This window comes from Nicotiana tomentosiformis, chromosome 2, assembly GCF_000390325.3.
Source record: "Nicotiana tomentosiformis chromosome 2, ASM39032v3, whole genome shotgun sequence".
Lineage (NCBI taxonomy): Eukaryota > Viridiplantae > Streptophyta > Magnoliopsida > Solanales > Solanaceae > Nicotiana > Nicotiana tomentosiformis.
The window spans coordinates 12,293,592-12,304,407 of record NC_090813.1 but is presented as its reverse complement, the minus strand read 5'-3'; the positions used below and the strand labels follow the sequence as shown (position 1 = coordinate 12,304,407).

Sequence of the window (10,816 nt, the reverse complement as noted above, 5' to 3'; positions counted from 1 at the left end):
TGATGATCGCCCTTAGAGTTCTAAATCGGGTGAAGATATTTTTTCTTAGAAAACCAATAACTCCCTTTGCATCATTTGTTGGGAGTTCTACAACTTCTACCCATTTCGAGACATAGTCCACTGCTACGGGTATATACTTGTTGTTGTATGAGCTGAAAAATGGTCCCATAAAGTCGATTCCCCATACATCAAATACTTCCACTTCTTGGATTAGGTTCATGGGCATCTCATGTCGACAGGAAATATTCCCTGTCCTTTGATACTCATCACAGTTTTTTACCCAAAAATGTGCATCTTTAAAAAACGTCGGCCAATAGAAGCCCGATTCCAAAACTTTAGTAGCTGTCCTTACTCCTCCGAAATGACTTCCATAAGGCAAAGCATGACATGCCTGCAAAACAGAAGCTTGGTCTATCTCAGGAATACATCTCCGGATCATGTTATCAATACAAATCCAAAACAAATATGGTTCATCCCAGAAATACATGCGACAATCACGAAAAAACTTTTTCTTCTCCACAAAAGACAATTCATAGGGAACAATACCGCTTTCCAGGTAGTTTGCAATGTCTGCATACCATGGCGCTTCCTCAAGGTTCGTGGCTAACAGTTGTTCATCCGAGAAAGTCTCCATGATATCTTCCACCTCAACCTTCGTTTTAGCTTCTTCAAGCACGGACAAGTGATCGGCAACTTGGTTTTTCGTTCTTTTTCGGTCACAAATTTCCAAGTCAAACTCTTGTAGCAGTAGAACCCATCGAATCAGGTGCGACTTTGCTTCCTTTTTATCAATTGGGTACCTTAGAGAAGCATGGTCAGTATAAACAATTACCTTCGAACCTATCAAGTAGGATCGGAATTTTTCAAATGCGAACACAACTGCTAACATCTCTTTTTCTATCACTGTGTAATTCAGTTTAGTGCCATTCAATGTTCTACTTGCATAGTAGATTGGATGCATGATTTTATCTTTTCTCTGTCCAAGTACTGCTCCCACGACATGGTCACTTGCATTACACATCAGCTCAAATGGTTGCTCCCAGTCGGGTGCAACTATGATAGGTGCAACATTAGCCTCTTCTTCAATCCTTCGAATGCTACCCTGGAGTCATCAGAAAATACAAAAGGGTGATTTTTTTCAAGTAATTTACACAAAGGGTTAGCAATCTTGAAAAAATCTTTTATGAACCACCTGTAAAAACTGGCGTGACCAAGGAAACTTCTTATTGCCTTGACGGAAGTGGGTGGTGGCAGCTTCTCTATTACGTCAATCTTGCCGTGGTCCACCTCAATGCCCTTACTTTACACTAGGTGTCCCAAGACTATACCTTTCTGTATCATAAAATGGCATTTTTCCCAGTTTAGCACTAGATTAGTCTCCATACATCTCCGCAAAACTCTTTTAAGATTTCTAAGGAAATCATCAAAAGAGTTTCCCACCACTAAGAAATCATCCATGAAAACCTCCATTATATCATCTACCATATCTGTGAAGATGTCCATCATTCACCTTTGGAATGTGGCGGGTGCATTGCATAGGCCAAATGGCATTCTCCGAAAAGCATAAATTCCATATGGACAGGTGGATGACATTTTCTCTCTATCCTCCGGGGTGATAGATATTTGATTGTACCTCGAGTATCCATCCAAGAAGAAAAAGTGGGACTTCTCTGCCAATCTATCTAGCATCTGATCAATGAACGGCAAGGGAAAATGATCTAACCGGGTGGCCTTGTTCAATCTTATGTCCATGCAAATTCTCCATCTTGTGACTATTCTTGTTGAGATTAACTCATTGTTCTCATTCTGCACAACAGTCATCCTTCCTTTCTTTGGCACACACTGAACTGGGCTAACCCAATTGCTATCTGAGATGGGAAAAATAATTCCCGCATCTAACCACTTGATCACTTCCTTCTTTACAACTTCCTTCATGTTAGGGTTCAGCCTTCTTTGATGTTCTCTAGAAGGTTTGTGCCCATCTTCCAATAGAATTTTATGCATACAGAAGGCCGAGCTGATACCCTTAATATTTGCAATGGTCCAACCAATTGCATTATTGCACTCTTTTAACACCTGAAAAAGTTGTTCTACCTGCACATCTAACAAACCAGATGAGATAATAACATGTAAAGTCGAATTAGGTCCCAAGAAAGCATACCTGAGGTGAGATGGTAGCGTTTCAACTCCAATTGTGGTGATGCTTCGATCGATGGCTTGGCTGGAGGGGTCTTTCTTTCTTCTGAGTGTAAAGGCTCGAATTGGAGCTCTCTTTTCCAGTACCCTTTCCGTTGAAGAGCCAACACCCATTCTGCCAAGTCCTCACCATTTACTTCTTCTAAGTTCATAAGGCAGGCTGTTAGAGGGTCTTTTGCATTAAGTGCCTTATCATCTTCCTCTATGATTACATCCACCGTGTCTAACAAAGAGCAATTTGAAAACTCACAGGGTCGCCGCATAGACTTTTGCACATTAAATGTTATCTCTTCACTATTCAGCCTCATTTTCAGCTCCCCCATTTCACAATCAATCAGATCTCTCCCTATGGCTAAGAACGGCCTTCCCAAAATTATGGGAATCTCCTCATCAACTTTGCAGTCCAGAATGACAAAATCTGCGGGAAACACGAATTTTCCAACTTGCACAAGTACATCGTCAAGAATACCTGATGGTCTTTTCACCATTCGGTCAGCTAGCTGCAGTAACATGGATGTGGGCTTTGACCTTCCAATTCCTAACTTTTTATAGATAGACAATGGCATCATATTTATACTTGCTCCCAAATCACACAATGCTTTGGCAAAATGCATAGCTACCTATGGTGCATGGAATTGTAAAGCTTCCAGGGTCGGATAACTTCTCAACTATAGGTCTTGACACAACAGCACTACAAGTTTGTGTCAACGTGTCAGTTGCCAAGTCTTGGGAAATCGAACTTACGAGACATCAAGTCCTTCATCATTTTTGCATAACCGAGCATCTCCTTCAGAGCATCAATTAGAGGAATGTTTACCTGAATTTGCTTCAGTATTTCCATGAATTTTTTGTACTGTTCATCCTTCTGATATTTGGCCAACTTCTGTGGGAAGAGTGTCGGAGGTCGCTTCTTTGCTGTAGCTTGAGTTAGATCCTTCTCAGGCACTTTTTCTAATGCCTTCTCCTGCACTTTCTCAGTCTCTTTCGCAACCTCTTTTTCCATGTTTATTCTCTTATGGGATGGTTGCACTCTTACTTATGTTAGATCAGTTGACTCATCTAACTCAATTGGAACCGTCACAAGTGTTTCAGATGACCGCCTCTCACGAGCAATTTCTTGCTCTAAATCAAGATCTCTACCATTTCTCAGGCTCACCGCCATAAGCTGATTCGGGCCCTGCTCCTTCGGATTGACATTTGTGTCTGCAGGTAAAGTCCCTTGGGGACGATTATTCAGAGCCATAGATATTTGGCCTAATTGAATCTCAATACCTTTTATCGCTGACTCATGTGCTTCCACCTTCTCTTGCATTTTTTCATTAGACCCAATCAGTTGCTGCAACATTCCTTTAATTTCAGACAACCCATCATCTTGTCTTACTAGTTGTTGTTGCTGAGGTTGTTGATAAGCTAGCTGTTGATTATGCTGACTGTACCCATGTTGCCTTTGGTAAGGTACTACTTGACCCAGTGGTCACATAGCTCCAGGATTGTTGGTGGTATTGTATTGTTGATGTGCTGGTCTATATTGCTGATTTTGTTACCCCCAATTCTGACCACCTTGCCTCTGGCCTCTATAGTTGCCCACATAGTTCATGTTCTCTTGATAGTTTTGGTTGTCACTTTCACCACTCCATGAACACATGTATGGTTGGTTAATACATAGTGTACATAATCCTCCATTAGTCGTGTCAACTATGTGTATCTGCTTTTAGCCTGATTTATCAATCTTCTTGGTGAGGATACTCATTTGCATCATCATAGTAGCCATATTCTCGGCTATGGAATTGTTTGGGTCCAATGCTACTGAGTGAACTATAAGGGTGATTGTAGTGTCTCTTGTCAATCAGCCTGAGTTTTGAGCCATTTTATCTAGCAAGACTTTACATTCTCTAAATAACTTGCTCAAAAATGCTCCACCTGCTGAAGCATCAACATTGGCCTTCAAATTATCCGCCAATCCCATGTAAAATCGTTGTCCCAACATCTGATCTGGAATGTCATGATGTGGACACTTAACCAGCATACCTTTGAACCTCTCCCACGTTTCTTGTAATGTTTCAGCTGGTTTCTGCCTGAAGCTCAATATTTCATGAACTTTCTTGGCGGTCTTATTTGGTGGGTAAAACTTGTTCAAAAACTGCATGACTAATTCCTCCCAATTGGTAATGAAATTTATGGGGAGCGAATAAACCAAGTCTGGGCTTCTCCTGTCAATGAGAATGGAAACAACAACAGTCTTATTGCTTCAGGTGTTATATTCGGTTGCCTTTGCGTGACACAAATTGACAGAAAAGTTTTTAGATGCTGTTGTGGATCTTCAATGTAAGACCCGGAGAACAGTCCCTTGTTTTGCAGCAAATGTAGCATGTTGTTTGTGATTTGAAATGACTCCATTTGTATCTGAGGGACTGCAATTGCAGTTGCCAAAGTTTCAGTAGTGGGTTGTGCCCAATCATACAAAGATGCTTCTGGCACAAGAGGTGCCACACCCTCATTGTTTAGGTCATTCACATTATTTCGATTATTTTGATTATCCAAAGCGTCACCCATGTTTGGTTCAATTTGTTCTCTTGGGTGATGATGTTGTTTGTCTTTCTTTGTTTGGACAATTTAATGCCTTGAAAGTTTTTTCAGGATCCGGTAATATTTCAAATAATTCACCAGTTCTTGAAGAATTTTTAGGCATACACCTATAACACACAAGACCACAAACGTTAGAATTTCAATGTAATGAATAAAAATGGATAAAATTGACTAAACTAAGAATCCTACAAATTCTTATAGTTGTAATTAGTAACACTGTTGCTTCCCCGGCAACGGTGCCAAAATATGATCACGCCCAACTATGCCTTATAAAAAGGACTAAGCGGTCGTTGCAAATATAATCCGGTTTACAAGTCCGGAGTCAAATCCCACAGGAAAATAACTTGTTAATTACAACTAATCATTTTGCACGAATTCAAGTAATCAACTTTCAGAAATATTATATAACAATTTGAGAGTATACTAACTAAGATCAAAGTAATTAAAAATGCAGTAATTTATAACTAACAAGGCAAATATTGTAGACAAGATTTGGAAAAGTCTAAGGTTATGATTTTCTCTATTGTCGGAATCTTCCCCGCTACGTTTCTTATAAATTTGCCTAAATATTTTCTACCGATCGTGAGTACTTTAAGTGTCATAGCTCTCTATCTCGAGTAACTACTATAATTTACTAGACGTATTATCTCGAACTACGCTAGCTGGCACTAATATACCGCTCACGACAATCGCACCAAGGCTTTGTTATCTCTAATCCCGCCTTTAAGCCCTCCGTATCGATCTCTCAACTACGTTAGGAGTGATGTTGTTCAACAACTACCTAAATGTACACTCTCTCTCGAGCAATATATACACTAAATAGGCACAGTTAATTAAGAGCTCTTCAATTTACAACAATGAAAATATAGTTGAACAAGTAGAGAAAAATCAAAGGCAAATCTATATTAAATGCAGTAAAGAATCATCCTCCAATAGGTTCTATCAAACCTTAGATAAGAGAATTTAGCTACTCATAAATACAACAACAATCAACATAATGTTTAAAGACATGAAGCTACAAAGTAAAGAGATAAAGGAAGGGAAAACTCGTTTGATTCTTGCTCCACAGTGCTTGGCAGCCTATTTCTTCTCCCAAATCATGTCCAACCCTAGAATAACTCATTTGGGGAGTATTTATGTCAATCCCCGGGTCCAATTTCGTGTTTGGGTCTTTTAACCCGTGATTTTTAATTACCGTGCTGTAGACCTCGGGAAGCCTGGTCTATAGCGCGGTCTAAACCTCGCTGGGCGAGCTCTGTAGCACGGTATAAACCTTGCTAGGCGAGCTCTGTAGCGCGATCTAAACCTTGCTAAGCCTGGTCTATAGCACAGTTTGGATACTTGATGCTTTTGTGCTCTTTTCTTGTATTTTTGTCCTCTTTTTGTGCAATTTTCATTTGATGATTCCTTCCGATGTTCCTACACATAAAACAACACAATTTAGCTAAAATAGCGCACGATAACTCATTAGACCAACAAAATATAGGGCGAGTAATGTGCTAAAAGTATAGCATTTTGGCATCGTATCAGCGGGCGTTTCTTAATTGGGCCAATATTTATTAGATTGAAATAAAAAAAAAAAAAAAGAATAATTTGACGCAAAAACGTATTGCATCGAAAAGTTGGGTTTTTTGGCTATTACAATTTTTGTGCGAGTTGGATGAAAATTTCTTATGACTTTTGTATTAGAAATATAGTGATATGACTTTGACGAAAAATATTTATTTTTTTTTGTTATATAATTATCTGGGAATTTATCCCCATTTAAACCTTAGCAAATAAATGGAATCTTAATGACGCACGACTCACGAGAACTTCATGGAAGATGCCAACTAAACGTAAAAAATCTTGTCTCGTGTTTCCTTAATAACGAGAATATTTTTGCTGGAAAGAACTAAAAAAATATTTTATTTGTAATACATGGAAATCTTTTCTTTAAACAATATTATCAGAATCATTTTTAATTATTTGACACGTACAGGTTTATCTTTTTGAACTTTGATTATCCTTTGTCCAAATTATGATTTTGTTAAAACATCTCTTTCTAGTTGATTTTCTCATCCCTTACCCAGAACTCAGGTTGTCGTAATCAAACTTTATGTGCTTCAGTAGTTACACCAAATACAACTACCAAGTTTTTATATCTTTTTCTAGTGGATCGTTGATGATAGACTATAATTACGTATTTTAGTCGCTTATTACGCTCTAATTTACTGCACTTTAATTGAGTTTGAGCTTTAATCGCTAGTGTTTTGCACTAATTGTGTGTTTTATGCCTTGTAGGAGTGATTCTAAGCTATGTAGATATTATGAAATAAATTCAAGTAATTTGGAGCTTTGAAATCTGAGTAAAATCCCAATGAATTAAGCCGGGATCGTGTTCGGGGATCAACGGATGATAGTTAAGGACGAACGAAGAAACGAATAGACATATTGCGCACTGTCTAGTAAAATGTACATAACTTTCTTCTCAGAACTCCATTTGGGCTTCACAATATATGGTTGGAAAGATAATTCAAAGGGATACAACTTTCTTGTTTTATGTGTTTCCATATTCCAAACGAAACAGGGTGGAAAACGCGGTCGAATCCGCGGCCACGGATGTGAGGCAGAGCACTGGGTAAAATCCGCGGCCGCGGACGTCCTGACTTGGAAAAGTGTCCTTTTTCGCGTAGGAGAAGGTATAATTGTTAGGGCCCGACTCTACTTGGTATATATACATGAAAAAAAATAATATTTTGAGGATCTTGGACATACTTTTGACACACTTTAGACATAAGGAGGCAAAAACACACTAGGAGCAAGGCGGAGAATTCTTCTACAAGTTTCTCACTTCCTTCTTCCTATTTCTATTATTGATTATGAATTCTAGTATTGTAGTTATGCATACTATTATGAATAGCTAATTTGTTATCTAGAGTTTTGATGGAACCTTTTGTAGGATGAATTCTTGTTATGTTTTAATATAATTTATCCTTTGAATTTATCTATTTGTTATCTATATGTTCGATGAAGCCAACTAGCGTAGTTCGAGAGAATATGCCTAGTAAATTATTGTCGTTGCTCGAGAGAGAATTACGGAACCTAAAGTTCTCACGATCAGTAGAAAATACATCGGTAAAATTGTTGGGAACATAGCTGGAAGGATTCCGACAATTAGAAAAATCATAACTCTAGACCTCCTTAATTTAGACTCCAACCCTTTGTCTCGTTAGTTGATAATTTTACCGCTTTCTAGTATTTGCTAGTTTATTCGTTAGAAATATAAATCTCAATCTTTATAATTTAGAAAATTGTTCAAACTTGTATTCTTAGTGATATTAAAAAGCTATAGCTAAGCCTTAGTTCTCTGTGGGATTTGACTCCGGACTTTTAGACCGGATTAGATTTGCAACAACCGCTTATCTTTTTTAGGACTAGAGTTGGGCGTGATCAAATTTTGGCGTCGTTGCCGAGGAACTAACGGTGTAGCTGTAGGTGTACATATTTCTAGGTTGCAAGTTTGAACTTTTATTTTTGTTTTCTTGTATTTGATTATTTTTTTTTAAAAAAAAAAATTTGACTTGAGAGGCATGGCATCTTGGAATTATGAGAGTTTTGATGTTGGTAATTCTACTTTTGATCCTCCTTATGCATATTTTAGAGGAAGCCACTCATTGCAAAATTATCAAAATATTCACAAGAGCGAGTTATGTGAACCAACTCAATCTTATGTGTAGAATGTGTGTGATATGTGTGGTGGTCAAGATGGTCACTTTCATGGTTGTGCTTATACTTCTTATCATCCCCCAACCCCTTACTATGACGGTTCTTCTTTTTCTTGTGAAGTTAATAGGAACAAAGAACCCAGGGATGATGACCTGAAAGAGATCAAGGATATGCTAAAGTGCCTTGTGGAGCTAAATATTGAGAAACAACTTCACATAAAAAGGCAAGATGCTGCTATTCGCAACCTGGAGGCACAAATGCGTCAATTAGTTGAAGCATTTAATGCTCAACCAGCTAATATTATGGATAGTAGCCAAAAGGATCTTGTATTAGATGCAAAAATTGAGGTGCTAAGGGAGGAGGACAGAGTAGAACACCAACAATCAACTGAACTAGATTTAGAGGATGTCGATGATGTAGAAGAGATACTAGAGTCAACCAAGGACATTGATGATACATATTTAGTGTCATTGGTGTTGAGGATGTAGACAGTCCAAATGTTCACGTAGTTGAGCGCATTGGTCCACACTCCAAGCATTTTTCCACATTATGTTTTGATGATGATATAAAAATAGAGTTATCTGGGCTACTTGAGGAGTCAAGGAATGAGGAACAATGTGCCTACATTCTGGAATTCTTCTTGCCAGAAAGTCAAAATTACACACCTCATCTAAAGGCCAAGAAGTGCAGAATACTACATTATTTCCTTGGGCCAGTTAGATTCGTTCCACCACCCCAGGAGCATAATCATAAGCTCGAAGCAAAACTTGGGGCTTAATTTATAAGCTCGAGGTGGAGGCACAAAGTGATTTGCGTCATGCCGCGACGTTAAATGAAGCGCTTGTTGGGAGGCAACCCAGCTTTACTTTATTTTTATTTTTATTTTTATTTTATATTATTGTATTATTCTTGTAGTGTCGATTTTTGATTTAACAGCAGCATGGAAAGCAAAGCCATTGGAAGGATGCAATAGCAAACCAGATGGTTGGAACTAAGTGTGAGGTACCCGCATGAGGACCAGATCTGGGAGAAGTCTGAGTACCCTATGAGATGCTAGTGCTTCAACCTTTGGCCTACCAGGGAGTTTCTTTTACCCTCTTGTATTTATGGGTGTGCATTGGTGATAATGCACAATTTTAAGTATGGGGTGAGGAGATTGTCTGGGTGACTTTCTATGCTACTTTAGCTGTGTTAGTTTAATTGAATAATGCCTTTTTTAAAATAAAAAAAAATATTGGACTTTTCCCGACGATGGATCTATTAGACAATTTTCTTGAGGGATTTAAGTCGAAAGGAAAAAGACAAAAAGATTTTTTTTTTGTTAGGTAGTGTAGCAATTACCCCTTGATTTTTCTTTGTGCCGCGGTTCATTTTCAAGGGTTTTGTTTGAACCGGGTGCAGCTAATTTTATTTTTTTAGGAATAGGAGCCATTGTGTTGTGTTTTGAATTGAAGCAATATCTCTTGACTTTGTTATGCCTTGAGAATAGTGAGTACTTTGGTTGTGATGCTTAGGCTCAGTTTTTGACTCGTGGATAAGTACCTCAAATTGTATAGGCTTAACTTTGCTTAACTGCTTTGACTAGAGTGTCTTGATGAAACCAATCGTGAGTGAGCTATGTGTTATGTATGTGTGAGGTTTGGGTGTTATTCTGTGCATTACATTTGATGCCTAGAACTTGCCATGTGTGTTTGCAAAGCGAAATAGTAGTTTTATTCAGTCTTGGAAGTGATATAGGCATTTCTTTATTGAGCCATATATATATTTTACCCTCCTAATTGTTATGTATCGTAGTTAACCCATTTGAGCATGTAATCCTGTTTCTTTGGCAACCATATTATAAGCCTTACCCATTTGTTTGAATTAACTATCTATTTGAACCTTCTAACCTCTCATGAGCACTTGAATTATTATGAACTGTGTAAAAGTTAAAGTGTGGGGTGGATGGTTTGGCTTTTGAGTGGAACTAATGAAATAAGAAGAAAGGTGCACTATTTTGAAAAAGTAAGAGCCACTTGAATTGAAAAAGAAAGAAAAGGAAAAAAATAGTTGTATTGCTGTGAAAAAAAAAATTATTCCTTGATAAATGGTGACTCTTGATGTAATTGTGCTTAAAGAAGTATGAGGTAATATACATTGATGTGAAGGTGGATTTTGGTTTGACATAAGTATGGGGTTTGAATATTAAAGTATATGTATTAAAGTGCTTAGGGAGGTGTAGTCACTCTTATATCAAAATGTATCCTACCCGTCCCGAAGCCTGCATTACAACCAAATAAAGTCCTACTTGATCCTAGACTGAATGAGCTCGATTAGTAGAGTAGTA

At 38.0% G+C, this 10,816-nt stretch overlaps 1 non-coding gene across 1 annotated transcript; it reads left to right on the top strand.

The window, feature by feature from the left end:
* The first annotated feature begins 4,193 nt into the window (after window positions 1-4,193).
* Window positions 4,194-4,296, top strand: LOC117278606 (small nucleolar RNA R71). Its single transcript, XR_004508965.1, has one exon. It is a non-coding gene; the product is annotated as a small nucleolar RNA R71 (small nucleolar RNA).
* Window positions 4,297-10,816: the final 6,520 nt, after the last annotated feature.